Source organism: Bombyx mandarina, chromosome 18, assembly GCF_030267445.1.
Source record: "Bombyx mandarina strain Sakado chromosome 18, ASM3026744v2".
Classification (NCBI taxonomy): Eukaryota; Metazoa; Arthropoda; class Insecta; order Lepidoptera; family Bombycidae; genus Bombyx; species Bombyx mandarina.
The window spans coordinates 10,520,359-10,538,837 of NC_143224.1; the positions used below are offsets into that span (position 1 = coordinate 10,520,359).

Sequence of the window (18,479 nt, forward strand, 5' to 3'; positions counted from 1 at the left end):
ACTCAAATTCAACACATCGCTTTCCTTAACCACGTACTAAAATAATATAGATCTGTATGCTTAGTTCGAGTTTTTTAACGTTTTCGATAGCGTAAAAGTTGCCCAATTTTGTACGCAGTTGGAACAGCGCCCCTAGGGGCAAACGTACGCAAACGATCCAATTCCATACAAATATGAGCTAACTTTTACGCTATCCAGAACGTTAAAAAACTTGCACTAAGCTCACTGAAAGTTTCTCAATCACGCAAATTTCGTGACGGTTTAGATTTCGCACAAACATAGGCTAAAATCTTTATAGTGACATGACCCGGGCAACGCCAGGTATAATAACAATACTAATAATATATATAATGTATATGTAATCTCAGAAAAAAGCAACGTGCTTCATTTTTTCTTAATTACAGTTATTGCCGATTACGTCTAGTTTTCTATAAACCGTAATTGCAAACCGAAAATTAAGATATTTTATTTCTGTGCGATTCGAGACTACTCGTGGTAGAACCTCTTGTGAGTCCGCACGGGTAGGTACCATCACCCTGCCTATTTCTGCCGTGAGGCAGTAATGCGTTTCGGTTTGAAGGGCGGGGCAGCCGTTGTACTATACTGAGGCCATAGAACTCATAACTCAAGGTGGGTGGCGCCATTTACGTTGTAGATGTCTATGGGCTCCGCTAACCACTTAACACCAGGTGGGCTGTGAGCTCGTCCACTTATCGGTTTATATCCCATACAACTGTATTTTTTTAACCTTTAAATCGTTAGATTTCCTTTAGAAATGAAACTCTGAAGTGAAGCCCTAACCTCATACGTTAAGCTTTGTGCCTTTTCGTATTTTCTACCCGAGAGCAATTAATATTTTTCTGAATCTGTATAGATATGGCTTCAATAAAGCGTATTTTAGCCAAGACGGTAAGTACATGATTATCTTTGCAAGCAATCACAAGTTTCGACTTCGGAGGGCTACTGTCCTGACGCCCCAAGATTGGTGCCATCATTCTTGATGCGCTGACTATGGGCTCGGGTCTACGGCAATAAAACAAATCATTGATATCTGCCGGAGAGGCAATGATATTATTTCAATATGTAAAACGATCTGTTCTGTTCTGAAACGATCTTCTGACGATTTCTAACTAGATACCTACCTACCATATTAGATACTGGATTATTCTTATTCGCATCTATTACGTTCTGCATTTTCTGGAATATTCGATCTCTTTTAAATTTTCGATCGATTGTCTGCTGTCTGTTTGAGTAACTTATCAAAGTCATTTATAAATATAGTCAGATATGTACATAATACAGTTCATTGGGTGTAGTGTAATTTTGTAATGGGACGCAATAAACGGGACAGGTTGTGAATATCCGTCAGACACCCTCTCGTCCTGTTATCATTCGTGCGTCTCCCGTGGGATAAACAAGACAGGCAGGCTACTTCGTTTCTACAAGCAACTATTCTGCACTAATAGGTAAGTTCTTTTTTTAATTTTAATATAATGTGGTCGACTTTAAAATATAACAAACTAGCTGACCCGGCAGACCTCGTAGTGCCTTAATCGATAAATAAAATACCTAAACTTTTGTATAAAAAAAACTTAAAACAAACAAAAGGAATCCGTCCGACGACATGAAAGGAAAAACAAAATTGTTATTTTTATTTATTTCCGAGCATTTTCATATATATTTACCTTTTAAACTTTCCCTGAACTTCCGTAAATCATTCAAGACCAAAATTAGCCAAATCGGTCCAGCCGTTGTCGAGTTTTAGCGAGACTAACGAACAGCAATTCATTTTTATTATATAATGATTATAACACGTAGATATCAGTAACCACGATGCAGGATTGCCCAATGTGGATACTGTTGTTAATATCATCATGAAAGCCTTAGCAGAGAGATGCTTTTAATGTCTTATTTGCTGCGAAAACGTGATTCCGTTTTGAATTAAAATTATCTTATATTTCATAATCTCAACAAAAAGCATTGGTTTACTTGAATTATTTTCTAAATTTGGAACGTTAATTAGTGTTTTTTATACATTTTTTTCTCAAATATTCCGTAGCTATCCCTTATGAGTAGCAATTTCAATGGCCGGTCTATTCTGAATTTATTTCTTTATTCTAAATTACCTCCTACGTACCAAATACAACGCCTACCTTCTTACCATAAATAAGATGTATCGTTTATCATATTATTAGAATCATATCTGGACTGGATCTCATTTTTTTTAATGTGCTGCATAAAACACGTTGAATATGTTTAAGATAAAACAAATATTTATCAACACTATTCATATTACGATAAGGGTTGGTTTCAAATAAAAGTTATTAATTAAATTTTATAGATTATGAACAAAAAAACACAGGAATAATAGTAATATACTCGTACAAGACATATTTATTATATTAAGCTATATTTTTGCTAAATTAAGTATAGGTATACTAATTATAGGTTTTATGTGACCGTTTTTGACGCCGAGTAGGTATCTAAGATTAATGTAATGTATGCAAAAATCTTAACTAATTTCTCATGTTCATGGAAATGATCAGAAATAATTAATATTTCTACTCTTATCTAATGGCCAAAACAGTTGCTCACGCGTAATGCCTAAACCCTTCACATTGCATTGATTTATTAATTTTACGATACAGTATCATATCAACTTAGACGTCTGATGAATCGTAGACTGATGATGCGCATGAGCAGAATTGTGGTATATTATATTATAATGATTAGAAACGCAGATAACAAAACAATTACAATGCATATAGTTATGTCAACAAATAATCGAAACGTGATCAAGGTCGTGTAGAAATTACTGGTCTAACTCACGCCGCAACTATTAAGACTACGGACTTAATGCATTTTTGTTAATAATCGTTTGCTATATCTGTAGCGGTCAAGAAAACATAGATATAAAAAAAACGTGGATTATAGAAAGAACAATATGTTGATAGGCTTTGTACAATAAGTAAATAATTATTTTATAGTCGTCGTGGCCTAACGGATAAGACGTCCGGTGCATTCGTGTTGAAGCGATGCAACGGTGTTCGAATTCCGCAGGCGGGTACCAATTTTTCTAATGAAATACGTACTCAACAAATGTTCACGATTGACTTCCGCGGTGAAGGAATAACATCGTGTAATAAAAATGAAACCCGCAAAATTATAATTTGCGTAATGACTGGTGGTAGGACCTCTTGTGAGTCCGCGCGGGTAGGTACCACCACCCTGCCTATTTCTGCCGTGAAGCAGTAATGCGTTTCGGTTTGAAGGGTGGGGCAGCCGTTGTAACTATACTTGAGACCTTAGCACTTGTATCTCAAGGTGGGTGGCGCATTTACGTTGTGGAGGTCTATGGGCTCCAGTAACCACTTAACACCAGGTGGGCTGTGAGGTCGTCCACCCATCTAAGCAATATAAAAAAATTTAAAGAAAACACAAAAATTTAATATAACTTTGAATCTCATGATCGTGAAAAAACGAATGCATGTTGTTGAGTAAAAATGTAATTAATTCAGATAATAGCGATATTTATAGTAAAAATGCCTTTAATTCAATAATTAAACATGCTTTTGAGATCCGTATATTAAAGGTACTATCTCTGTAACCATGAGTATCTAAGAACTAACAATTAGTAACTTGTCAACCAAGATTCCAAACTTCGTTTTTGTCACAGAATAATAAAAAAAACAATACTATTATTTTATAATTCCTCAATGCATTCAAAAGATCTAGGTTTATTTTGTGTGTGTTTGTGTATTATGTTTATTGCCAGATGCAATTTCCACCCGATGACGAATGATTACTATCGCTCATGCAATATATCGACAATGACAGACGCAGAGCCACGCCGTTGCCAAGTTCAGGTCTCAAGTTCACATTTTATCTCGAAACTAAATTAGAATAAATTCCAACCTCGACAATTAGCTGAGTAACAAATGATTTGTCTTCCTGAAGTGTTTTTATCCACAAGTAAATAGTACCCACGTTTTTTGTGCATACAATTAGTTTCTTTAGAATTTGCACGTCACTAAAAAAACAATTTCACACTTGATGGATACTTCGAGAATCAGATTGATTAGTCCCGAGAATTATAAATAGAACTCTAATAAGCATTTCTGATACATTACTTGTAGTAAATAAGCTTACTGTGGAACTAAAATAAACGGAATTACTCGCCGGATCTTCTCAGCCGGATCTCTTTGCATTAGACGCCTTCAGCTCTAACACTAGGAGCAGGCTTAGGGTCCCAGTAACCGTACTCGCAACCGTACGTACAACCTAACTTAAACATCAGATCGCTAAGTTTCTCGCCGGATCTTCTCAGCTGGTTGATTCCGATCCACTAGTAGATTCATTCGCGAAGCAGTTGCACTTGAGTTAATAAGTTTCCTTTGGAAGCGCTCGGGTAGCTGTTAGCAAAATCCATCCCTCCTGGTTGAGCCTTTGCTCGCCCACCTGTCGTGGTGAAACTGGAAAGGCCTCTGGCCACCAGTAATCACTCATTCAAAAAAACAAGAACGGAAAGAACATAACAATTTACGAAACATTAAGGTACATTTTATCGTTAGTGAACCAGCAAACGTGGCCCTGCCTATTTCTGCCGTGAAGCAGTAATGCGTTTCGGTTTGAAGGGTGGGGCAGCCGTTGTAACTATACTGAGATCTTAGAACTTATATCTCAAGGTGGGTGGCGCATTTACGTTGTAGATGTCCATGGGCTCTAGTAACTACTTAACACCAGGTGGGCTGTGAGCTCGTAGACCCATCTAAGCAATAAAAAAAAAACGTGGCGCAGGTCGCCCTCAAGCTCGGTGGAGTGACGATCTATGCAGGGTGGCTGGCAAGAGCTGGGTCAGAGAAGCCAACTATAGGCTGAAGATCACGATGATGATAAAAATCAAATTAAGTAGGAAATTTGAATTAAAAAAAAAAAACAACTTCGAAAAGCACTTGAAGGTTTCTTTCTTTAAAAACTTTTTGTAATATTGTAAAAATGTCTTTTGTACTTATTAATTTATGATCTTGAAATGACAAAACTCTTACAAATTTTGAAAGTTCCAGTCTCTTGCAATACTAGAGTACTAATGGAGCATCACATTGTACTTTAGTATGCTTAGTATACAATTTGGGGTAGAAGCATGATGACCAACACTATCCATACTTAATATTTTAAATGCGAATATAATAAAATAAAATAACTTTGTCTATCTTTCTGTCACGCTTTCACGCCAAAACTACTGAACTGATTTAAATGACATTTAGTACACAGATAGTCTAGAGCCTGAGAAAGAAAACAGGTTACTTTTTAATGCACAAAAATGTTTGTAAGGGGGGCATGAAAGATTGTATAGAATTATCGTCATTATTAGAACTAAAATCTTGAAACTTTTTGTTTGGTCTGTGGATTCGATGTAAATAAATATGACACTAAGCTTACAAATAGGCTAGAATTTATAAAAATATAGTGTGAATAATTGAAAATATAACGATAAATGTCATGTAAGAAGAAAAAAAATCTGCCATTTGCGAGCTATTTTTGCGCGTATCGCAAAAACCGTTGTAGTTACTTACTGTTGTACTTACTATATTATATATTATGTAAAATGGAAATGTTTATCTCAAACAGTCCTACAAAAAAGCCCCTGGCAACGCATATCTATTTTTATTTGTTCTCCGACATGTACTCGACACGCAGAATACTTAGGTTATTCTAATTGAAAACACTGATTCAACGCATAAGTCTACTACACCCATTAATTATTCAATAAAAAAAGTTCAATTTTGTACATTAAAGTCAAATGATTTCCGGATTTTTTGCACAATTAAAACAATATTAAAATAAGATACAAACATTATGCAGAACTATTAAGTCCATGAATATTATAAGACACTATTATGAGACGTATTACGTGGAATGTCCTTCTCATGTTGTTCTAAGTTTTGGCAAAAATATTATGACCGGCCGCCTGCCTGACGTCAACCCTCCTTGGGAATGGCTTTGGTCTGGCTTTGGGTGAAAGGCGATTGCATGCAGCAGAGATGCGAATGTTGCGATGGATGTGTGGAGTAACGAGAATGGGTAGAATATGTTAGAGGAAGTCTGAAAGTGGCACCTGTGACAGAGAAGTTGAGAAGTGCACGTTTGGTACGGTATATATGAGACGAAATGAAAATGAGGTTGGCAAGAGAATGTTAACTATGAATGTGGAAGGATACAGAGGAAGAGGTAGACCTATGAAGAAATGGATGGATTGCGTGAAAGATGATATGGGTAAGAGGGGAGTGAGCGAAGAAAAGGTATATGATAGAAGAGTATGGAAGGAGAAAACATGTTGCGCCGACCCCAGGTGACTGGGAGAAAGGTAGGATAATGATGATGATTACGTGGAATGTCCACGTCAGGACTCTGACGAGACTGAGTTTTCGCGCACTAATTAGAGAGTTTGAATATTTTGCATTTATTTAAAATTTTTACATTTATTTTGTTTATACTTACTTTTGTATTAATAACATTATCAATAAATTTTAAATTTATTTCATTAATTTTATCGAGTTTTCAAAATATAATTAAGGTATTTTTTTCGGTTTGGTGTATTTTTTGAAAACAATAGTCACGTGTGCCTGATGACTATTAATGTAATCAATGTATTTATTATTGCATTTAATATTGTATCTATTATTGTTATAATAATTTTCTCATCAAAACCAATATGAAATGGTTAAAATAAATAAATACAAGAAAATAATTTCAGAAAACAAAAACGTCTGTGTTGAAACAATCTACCATATTCATTTATGTCCACTTTCTAATAAACCACTTAGACAGATCGTTTTATCATGCTATATGAACATGACTAGTTAAAATAAATGTTTCTAAACATAACAAGTAACAAACTGTCATGGGCAGATCAAAAACCGAAATGTCAAGATCAAAATTGATCGCAATCCTGACTTGGTTTATAATTTAAGTAACCTAACTCATTAAACACACGGACTATATTAGACGTCAGTTAATTCGCAATGCAATGAGTTTTTAATAATATACAATCGTGTTGACAAGTTGCTTCATTAATTTTATATTTCTTTAAACACAATTACATTACTAGCATCATGGCTCACGGCCGAAAAATGATTGTAGTGTTTCGGTTGTTTTTTCGCCGTTTTTTTTAGCTAAGATTTTGACGGTTTAGATTTTTACTCCTCGTGGTGAGGTCATGGGGTGATATTTAGAAATGGAACCAATCCATTACTTACCAACCTATACTACACTACAAACGAGAAAATTGTAGGAGAAGCTATAAAGAAGAAAGCGCTGCCTCACGCAACTAAACTTAAGCCATTCGCCATCCGCGTTACGGGTGTGCAATGCAATGAGAGCACTATGTTTTAATGGGACTTACACTATATCGAAAACATAAATAATTTAACGGCTTCTCTTCTTCTTTTTGCCTGCCTATCTGACTGTAGTTTGAAGGGCCAGCTTACGATGTTCAGCCTGAAATAATTTGCTAACGTATGCCCTTGCTTATGACTGGTTAAGACCAGTCACCATTCTTCCGACCTTCTCCCAGTCACCTGAGATCGGCAACATGTTTTCTCCTTCCATACTCCTCTATCATATACTATTTCATCGCTCACTCCTCTCTTACACATATTGTCTTTCACGGAATCCATCCATTATTTCTTAGGTCTAACTCTTCTTCTATAGCCGTCCACGTTCATAGTTAACACTCTCTTACCAACCTCATTGTCATTTCGTCTCATCATATGTCCATAGCAACCCAAAAGAGCACTTCTCAACTTCTCTGTCACAGGTGCCACTTTCAGACTTCCTCTAACATACATAGCTCAGTAGCTAATGAAGGACGAAATGACAATGAGGTTGGTAAGAGAGTGTTAACTATGAACGTGGAAGGCTAAGATCAGTGCTTCGCTGAATCTACCACTAGATCGGGTCGCGTCTCACTAAGGAGATCCCGCGGGAAACTCAATGGGTTATCTTCGTTGTTTTCCTAATGGCAACATTCACGCGTGATTTTCGGTTCCTGTGCGTGTATTGTTACACATTTTCAATGATACGTTAAATACTTTTTTCTCCTACCTACGCCGAAAGTTCGGTTTTCGTCCCGCTGTACAGGGAAGAAAGTCTATCTTTTTCTCCCTGGGTACTGACAAGTGCGCATGCGCGTTAGTGTCTACGTCTGCTCTCACGCACCTAAAATTCTCCGCCATTGTTGTACTCAGGTAATTTGCAATATTGTGTTTAGTGTAAAAGTGAAATAAACAAAGGGCAATAAAATTTAATAGTGAAGTATTAAACAAAGATGAATTCATCAGACAATTCTTATTCAATTAGTAGTAGTTTATTTAAAAAATGAAAAACAGTTAAATTGTTTTTTTTTTATGAGTGAGGGGGGCTCCGCCCTCAACCCCCCGCCAGGGTTTCGCCCCTGGACCCCGGCTTGGTACTCCACGAACTTTCGGCCTGGTAGGAGAAAAAATAGTATGTGCACCGCGGGAAAAAAGTAGGATATCTCATCCCGCGTGTTTGCCATGTCCAACTTTTCCGCGATGTCCAACTTTTCTCCCTTGGTGCACAACATACTATTTTATCCTTTACTTATTATCCTTTACTTATATGTATGAAGTCCGTCCTTGATTATAAATTTGGAAATCGTTCAAATTTGGTAAAAGAAGCTTTTTAAGTTTCCGAGTAAATGGCTCTCGACATTCGTACAATGGAAAATACCTAGTCTTGCCTTAAATACTGAGACAAAGTAAAAAAAACAATTTCTATTGCAAATAACATTTATTACTTTTACATTGTGTTAGTTTAATACATAAATATAAAATAATTTAAAGTATAAAAAGCTTATTCGAAGTGGTCTCCATTGGCTGCAATACAGTCCTTTAAACGTTGAGGCCAATTATCAATAGAAGCACGCACTCTTTCCATGGGAAAAATTTTCACTGCCAATTGTACGGTTTGTTTTAGGGACTCCAAATTATCATGGCGCTTAGAGCAAGCCTTACTCACTAAAACTGACCATAAATCATAATCCAGTGGATTAAGATCGGGACTAGACGACGGCCAGTTTTCAGCTCTGATGAAGTCCGAAACGTTCGTTTCCAACCAAGACTGCGTAGACCAAGCTTTATGACCTGGCGCCGAGTCTTGCTGGAAGGCCCATTTTTAATTATTGAACATGGTGTTGTTAAGGGGCTTCACTACCTTCTCAAGAATGGTATCTTGATACACTTGTGCCGATGTTTTGATACCTTTTTCACAAAAGTATGGCTCAGTCACTCCTTCATAGCTAATACCCCACCAAACCATCACTGAAGTCGGATAGTGCCCACGTTGCACTCTGTCGACTAATTGGGAAGCTTCCTTAGAACTTTGAGCATAAATACGGTCATTTTGTTTGTTAAAATGTTGCTCAATTGTAAAAATTTTCTCATCCGTAAACAAAAATGTTCTATGACCTACCTTTGCGTACCGCTTCAGTAGTTGTTTCGATTTTACCACCCTATTTTCTTTTAAATTATCAGTTAAGAAATAACCAGTACGTCTCTTATAGGCTGATAGGCTTATAGGCTGATACCGTATGTTCCATGGGGAGTGCTCTGAGGAATTGTTTGAGATGATACCGGCATCTCGTTTTTACCATCGCACCGCCCGCCACCGGAGTAGAGTTCATCCATACTACCTGGAGCCACTGCGGTCATCCACAGTGCGTTTCCAGAGGTCTTTTTTGCCACGTACCATCCGGCTATGGAATGAGCTCCCCACCACGGTGTTTCCCGAGCGCTATGAAATGTCCTTCTTCAAACGAGGCTTGTGGAGAGTATTAAGTGGTAGGCAGCGGTTTGGCTCTGCCCCTGGCATTGCTGAAGTCCATGGGCGACGGTGACCACTTACCATCAGGTGGACCGTATGCTCGTCTGCCTACAAAGGCAATAAAAAAAAAAAAGGCTGCAAGTCCTAAGTCATGTTTTAAAATACGCGACATGGTTCTGGGTGCTATCTTCATCTCCCGAGATAAAATCTTTTGCTTTCGGACAGGATTTCTTCGAATTCTTTCCCTTACTGCTTTGACCACCTTTTTTGTACGAACACTACGTGGACGACCAGATCTTTTTCTGTCACAAACGGAGGAAGTCTCATTGCACCTATTAATAGCCCGGTACACAAACATTTTACTAATACCAAGCGTATGAAGAGTTTTAAAAATTGCATTTGGCTCCATACCTACTTTGTGTAATCCAATCACAGCGATTCGGTTCTCTTTATCACCCCACCCCATTTTAATATCGCAAAATATGGTACAATGTATTGGCGCCAAAATGAAAAAACTCAATGAGCAATCATATAAAAATGACAGATTCCAAATTCAAATGTAATATTTTGTTTATTTTTAATTGTAACAGTATTTATGGCCAGACTAAGTATAAAATTTCCGGTTATTGCATTTATCTACCAATTTTTATGTTTACATGTTTTTTTTTGTTCTTTGAACACTATAGAGTACATAATAATATTGTGTAACGCTTTTAGTAATTCGGAAATTTCCGTCCAGGACTTATTAGGTCATTTTTTTAAAAAATACTATAAGCATTTCTAAATCTTAATCCTAATTCGTTATTAAAAATTGCTGATAGATTAACAAATAATAATAAAAACATATATATTGCAAGGTTTCAGATCTTTTAACTCATTTTACGGAACTAATGAATACAACTGAATACTTATTTGAAAAAAAAAATATACTAAAATCTGTTGTGTGCAAATTCTGCAATACTATGATAATGTTTCATAATTAATCTTAATGTATTCACATTTATGCAACACCACAATATAATCAAGTTATCAATCATTATGATTTTGAAAATGTCATGTTTTTTTTTCTAATTGTCATTATTAATATACATTTGTAAACTTACAACTTTGTAATTAAAGCTTTAATTTCGAACGCATTATTATTTTCTTACTAAAAAATCAGACAGTGCTTAATGTTCAAATGTCGATAAATGACACCATAAAATACCACAGTTACTTTACTATCTTACTCGTTTTAATTTATAATGATGAGATTTCCTATCTTTACTATTTGTAGCCAGTTTTTTTTTTGGTAAACGCATTAATTTATATAAGAAAAACATCCTGTATTTCATGTTACCAATCAAAAGGGTATTTCTTAAATATAAGTTTATATGTCTGAACGAGCTTATATGAAATAAGACTTCTCGAACCCTGATCACGCAGGAGCCAGTCACCGTCGACGCCCTAGACACGTCCTTACGGATCTATCAGATCGAATAACCCTTGCATTAGACGCCTTTAGCTCTAACACTAGGAGTAGACTTAAGGACCCCGGTAACCGTACTCGTCGAACTCGGTAAAAAGTTCTACGTACAACCTAACATAAGCATCAGCCCGCTGAGTTTCTCGCCGGGTCTTCTCAGCGGGTCGCGATTCCGATCTGGTAGTAGGTTCATTCGCGAAGCAGCCAATCTTGAGGTTTCTTTGGAGGCGCTCGGGTAGCCAAGTAGTAGCCAAGAGGGGTGGGATTTGCTAACAGCTGTTAGCAAATCCCACCCCTCTTGGCTGCGCCTTTGCTCGCCCATCTGTCCTGGTGAAACTGGAAAGGTCGCCGGGTACCAGTAATACCTCAATCATAAAAAAGACCACGTCACGGAGATCACGTCTCCATTTTATTTTTATTTTCGGGCAAGGTTAATTTAATTGGGACACATAAGAAGCACTAGCTTTCAAATAAAAAGTAATCATCAAAGTTCTGAGGTCACAAAATACAGTCGAATTGAGAACCCCTTCCAAGAAGTAGGTTAAAGAGGCTACCCTTTTAATTCTTCAAATGATTTAGCTACACAACCTTCCTCGAAGACTCAAAGAACCAACTTTACGATTGCTTCCGGTAACATACCAAACAGTTGCAAATTTAACTGCCAAAATTTATTATTAACTAATTAAATTAGACTCTTGATATTAAAATTTATTAAGCGGAGCATCTAATTAAAGGAAATGTCCAGATACAATATTATTTTTCATTAGAATATTTTACCTACCGATTGATTTACCGATTTATTTTATGTTATTTTTTTTAAATACAATCTTATCATTTACTTATCTATGGTCCAGTTGGCTTTTGTCCATCAATGATGGCTTACAATTTTCCACAATTTTCAGTTTTCTATTCACATACCTATGCAGAAGTATAAGAAGACTAGCGGCCCGCTCCGGCTCCGCTCGGGTCTTTAACAAAAATTTCAACGATATTTGACGTTGTTTTATTTTTATAAATAAAAGAACACTTATTGCGGCATAACTACATAGTTAGACATATGCTGTCGTGACACTTTTTGTAATTATATTACAAAAAGTATTAGTTCTACAAAGTCGTAGTACATTCTTTTATTCTATCATCAATAGTTTTCGCAGGGCATGCGATGTAAAGAATAGGTTAGTTCATTTTTTACACCTTGGGTTACATTATTGGAGTTTTAGTAAAGATCCCTAATTTTTTTCAAAAAAGATTATATAGAATATGTCGCTCGGGAATAGTGTTGCTTCCAAACAGTGAACGATTTTTTCAAATCGGTTCAGTAGTTTCGGAGCCTATTCAATACAAACAAACAAACAAATCTTTCCTCTTTATAATATTAGTATAGATAATGAAATTAAAGTGAAATAAATTAACGAAATAAGTAACATTATTTTTATTAATAAAATTCAAACGCAAAATTAGGTATCTATACGCGTAACGAACATCTTCAGTTTTGTTGCTCTCAATGCTACAAAAACCAAACGTTTGTTATCTTAGCTAATTAGAAACAAAATTTTAACTACGGGAAGTACATATGCAAATAATAAAAAATAACTATAAAAAATTTATTTGTATATACATAATCCAGCGAGCGCTATCGGATTAGATCGGTTTTGTAAAGAGCAATAAAATTTACTACGTAGATCTGGTACATATCTATTTATCTACATATACTTTTAATTAAATCAAAAATTCAGGGTCGCGGTTAGTTGAATCCTGACATGATATATGGCCCCTTTCATAAACCGTTCGCTAGTAATTATTAATGAGACTTTGAATTTCATTACGTTTCAATGTCCTTCTTTCATGATATCACAGGAAGATGAATTGCTTGAAACTCTAAATTTTAGGTTATATTTAAAAAAAATAGTAAGGGCATCAGTACTAAGCCGCGTGCTGATGGCACTATTTGCCACTAGTAATTAAAGTATGATTTCGTAGCTTGATGACTGATTGAACGACCGTTGTACACGGGTCTTCGACTTCATAGCTCAAAGATGTTGTTCTCTGCGTGATGCTGTGGTAGCTTAATACTAGATGGGCCGTGAGCCATTTACACTAATGATCTGAAAAGAACTAAGATTAGGACTGGAAGTAGGTAGGAAAATGATTTGGAAAATGATTTGAAGATTAATATAAAACCTAAATAAGCGCCGAATAATGAAATATATTTTGGTTTTTATTGAAAATTTTGGTGACCGAGCTCACAGTCCATTTGGTGTTTATTGTCCTTGTAGGCAGATGAGCATACGGCCCTACTGATGGTGAGTGGTTACCGCCGCCCGTGGTCGTCAGCAATGCCAGGGGCAGAGCTAAGCCGCTGCTACCGTTAAAGCGATGTAACGTGCAGAGTCCATAAACATAACCACTTGAATGCCCATCTTGACACGAGGAGTTGACCGCTCTATTATACAGAAATAAGTGAAGAATAGAACATGTACGGACCACAAATGTCCCCATAGCAACTAATAATAATATGTATGCGCTAGCGATAATTATATTGCAGTGATGCTACGTCAGTCTCGGGATTGTCGGGTTGACGATAGCACGTAGGTTGTAATCCCAATATACGTTAGTCACTTAATTGAGCACGTGTCTTATTAATCCTTGCCCAATATAGAGACTCAACAAACAGAATAGAAATATAGGTAAATAATTATCCCTGCAGGCTTCTAATACGTCAGTACCAGGATAATTTTAATTAATGTACGGTGCAATCACACATAGACGATCTCGGTAGCGTCACCAAAGTACACGAAGAATGTTACTAATGAATTTCGATACGCTAGTGATTAAGCCTCATTGCTTTCACACTTCACTGGTTTTTTAAAAATACAAATTTGTCTACATTTAAGTCATTGTTAATTTTCTACTAATTAACATTGTACTACCCAAAGAATTTCATTGTTTACTGTAATCCATACTAATATATAAATCTACAGTGGTTTTTACGGATGTTCCGCTATAACTACTGAACCATGCATCCGGTTGACTTGAAACTTGGTATCCATGTAGAAAATACATGTACTTAATGGATAGGCTAATATTTATATGAGTGTTGGTCTCCCTACATCAATTTCGGGGGCCTTAATGACGAGAATCTTTGTGTGGATAAGAAATAATAATAAGTAATTTTAAATGGCCAGCAAAGCGGACGGGTACAGCTAGTCAGTTATAACAGTGTGAGATTAAGCCCTTACATTTAAGTTGGTCAAGCTTTAATAATAAATTTAGCAATGCTATTTATGAATAAAATAAAAACAAAGTACGTACAAAGATGGATATGTTGAAATAACAAACAAAATCGGTTTTCCAAGTTTCCCTGCAACATAATATAATACATTCCAATATATTGAATTAAATACAGTATTTAGCATACTCTGTTACGAGAATTACGTTGCAGCAAAATATTATTTGTAAAGTTAGTACCAAGCCGCTACAATTAGGCTTTAAATCTGTCGCAGGCCTAAAAGTCGGTTCATTGGAAATATCCTCCACGTATAAAGAGCTTCATCGACACTAATTAGCCAGATAATTAAATCTATATATACATATATATATATATCTATTCTATCTATATCTCTCTTCTATCTCTTTAAATAAAAATTTATTGCTGTTCGTTAGTCTCGCTAAAACTCGAGAACGGCTCGACCGATTTGGTTGATTTTGGTCTTGAATTATTCGTGGAAGTCCAGAGAAGGAATAAATAGGAAGGAAGGAATGAATAAATATGAAAATGCTCGGAATTATAGAAAAACAAACAACTTTGTTTTTTCTTTGATGTCGTCGGACGGATTCCTTTTGTTTGTTTTAAGTTTATTTTATACAAAAGTTTAGGTCTTTTATTTATCGATTGAGGCACCTCGAAGTCTGCCGGGTCAGCTAGTTTATAATGTATTTATCGACTACTACATAACGCATTTACCGGTTCGGATGTATGCAATATTTAAATATTTAATTAGTACCGTTTGATATAGGAAGATAAAATTTGCATAGCATCGAAACGGATATGAACGCGGATTCTGGTGCGTTGAGAATTTTTTACATTTCATAACAAGTACATAATCCACATTGCAGGGTTTTTACGTTAAGAGTCAATTCGACATACATACATAAGTACATATATCGTTTGAAATTGTTTTTAAATTTTGCCAAGTTTAATTATTTATAACTTATCTACTTTATCGCATATAGATAGATATATTATGTAGATATTGTTGCGCGCTGGGGTGGTAGATCCGTTGCCTAACTGCCTTCGTGTCATCTCTGCAAATGCTTTTATAGTTGTTATGATACCCCTAGAATTATCGAGAACACTCCATAAAGCCTGTCGTTTCGATATCTGTTTCCGCTATGTGATAATAGATGGCGCTGCACTTCTCGAGCGTTCTCGATTTTACTAGTTCTTTTGATTTCGCGTCATCTGATGTTCGACGACAGGTGGCGCTACTCTTACCGGCGTAACAATATACATACAAATGAGGGAGAAAAAAATTAGGCAATTAGCTAATTTTCCTAAACCGAGTCGAAAAATTGATGAAAATACATGGGGCTATGGGGCATGGGGCTATCTTTGGAACTTTTCTGTGAGGTTAGTTAAGAAATGAAAAGAAAGTAAAAGTGGCAGTGACTATGACATATCCTTCTTCAAACGATACTTGTGGAGAGTACTTAACGGTAGGCAGTGGCTTGGCCCGGCCGGCTTGCCCCTGGCATTGCTCAAGTCCATGGGCGAGGTAACCACTCACCATCAGGTGTGCCGTATGCTCGTCTGCCTATAAGAGCAATAGAAAAATAAGTGAGCAGGACACTGCTCGCGGAATAGACGAATAGATGAGAGGCCACTATTTATTAAGTACATATTCCACGTGATCTATTGCTTATCGATGAGGGAACTGAACAGCTGACGGTGTTAATACGCCAGCAATTAATTCAATCAGTGTATGCAGCGGTTTTACCGTATTTCGAATCCTGCCGATGTCTCAGGTTCACTAGCATACTTCAATGAGGATGCTTGTCCTTGAAGACTGCTTCCAGTTTTAGTCCACTTCTGGATAACAGATAGCACCGCCGACGATATCTAAAGTCGTCGTGGCCTAAAGGATAAGAAGTCCGGTGCATTCGTATCGCAACGGTGTTCGAATCCCGCAACCGGGTACCAATTTTTCTAATGAAATACGTACTTAATAAATGTTCACGATTAACTTCTACGGTGAAGGAATAACATCATGTAATAAAAATCAAACCCGCAATATTATAATTTGCGTAATTACTGGTGGTAGGACACCTTGTGAGTCCGCGCGGGTAGGTACCACCGCCCTGCCTATTTCTGCCGTGAAGCCTATACCGCCTACGCCGTTATAACTATACTGAGACCTTAGACCTTATATCTCAAGGTGTGTGCCGCATTTACGTTGTAGATGTCCATGGGCTCCAGTAACCACTTAACACCAGATGGGCTGTAAGCTCGTCCACATATCTAAGCAATAAAAAAATTCAAAAATCATACAAGTTCCGTAGTATCTCCACTCAAACGCACTGATGTTTGACATTTCGCATTGAACCAAACGTTAGTTATAATAACAAGACAAAGATAAATAAAAACATAATTAAATAATATAGTTAATTTATCTTTCATAGTAAATACATACACGATTTAGGAAGTAAAACATGTCTGAGAGTCAGATAGTTTTAGATTTTATTCTGCAGACAACACAAAAATTGTTTGATTGTTTTTAAATAATTTTTATAGTACACGAATTGAAGATCGCGTGCCTTGAAAATTTACATGATGTATTTATTATTTGAAATCAGGTTTGATTAATATAGAATTCACAATTTTAATGTATGATAGTATAATTATTTAGTAAAATTTAATTGTATATTATGTAATTTTTAATGCGGAAGAAATCTTTAGAAAACTTTTTTCATGTATAGGGATTTTTAGGACTACTAATAGAAAAAATATCGTAAATTTGATCCTAATTTTGATATTATCAGTTAAAAGTAGTTTTAAACCGAAGTTTTAACTATTTCAAAACCGACAAATGTCTCTTTAAATAGTTTCAAACCTGTATGTTTTCAGTTTGAAGCTTCCGTGCTTCTAATAGGTAGGTTTAAGCTTTACGGGCTGTGTAAATAAAATGTATAAGTTTACGCAACTAAAGTGCCAGGACAGTAGATTGAGGGGAATAGAGACTAGAGTTAGAATAGGAATAAATCTGGGATGTCACAATACTTTTGTTGAGTTGTTAGATTAAACTTTGTTGAACTGAATATGAGTTTTATTTAGTGCTTAAGAATATTAAATAGTTTAATTTAGTCATCAAAGTTTTGTAACTCATTAAAGATATTAAAAAGTTAATTACCTAAAGTTAGGTAGCTACCTAACAACTAAATAGTGCCAGCCCTATCGAAAAACTCTATTGTCCCCGTACGTAACCTGGTTCACCCCAAAGCCAAGGTGAATCGGGTCAAGCTAGTTTTTTCAGTTTTTGTGTATATTTTCTAATGAACTATGTATAATAACGCATCGTAAATAAAAATTTAAGCCTCCGGAAACATTTTAATCTCAATTTTATTGGTATTACCCTAAGAAAAACCATTGAAAATTTGTGTTGGATTTGGAAAGGGTCCCTTCCGATCCCCCCCCCCTCTACGGTACTTATTTATTTGAATTTTGTCGCATAAATAGTTATAAATAGTACCAATAGTGACTTTAAGGCCCTAAGCTTTGTTTTGTGGAGGATTGCTTGTTGCCCAGAAGAGTTTACATCTTCATCAGGATCGGGGCTTTCTCTACCGTTGGATTGTATCATAGAAATGTAGAGGCAATGCCGGTAAGACCCTGCAGGTCAGATGTGTAGAATACTGGTGGTAGGACCTCTTGTGAGTCCGCGCGGGTGGGCACCACCACCCCGCCTATTTCTGCCGTGAAGCAGTAATGCGTTTCGGTTTGAAGGGCGGGGTAGCCGTTGTAACTATACTGAGACCTTAGAACTTATATCTCAAGGTGGGTGGCGCATTTACATTGTAGATGTATATGGGCTCCAGTACCACTTAGCACCAGGTGAGCTGTAAGCTCGTCCACCCATTTAAGCAATTAAAAAAAAGCTAATAAAAGCGTGTAAAT

At 36.3% G+C, this 18,479-nt stretch overlaps 1 protein-coding gene across 1 annotated transcript in view; it reads left to right on the top strand.

The window, feature by feature from the left end:
• Nucleotides 1-1,318: 1,318 nt before the first annotated feature.
• Nucleotides 1,319-18,479, top strand: part of Aanat (arylalkylamine N-acetyltransferase) — a 99,249-nt gene continuing 82,088 nt past the window's right edge. The window contains exon 1 of the mRNA XM_089734734.1: nucleotides 1,319-1,466. The gene's annotated coding sequence lies outside the window, so the exon portion shown is untranslated. The remainder of the gene's footprint in view (nucleotides 1,467-18,479) is intronic.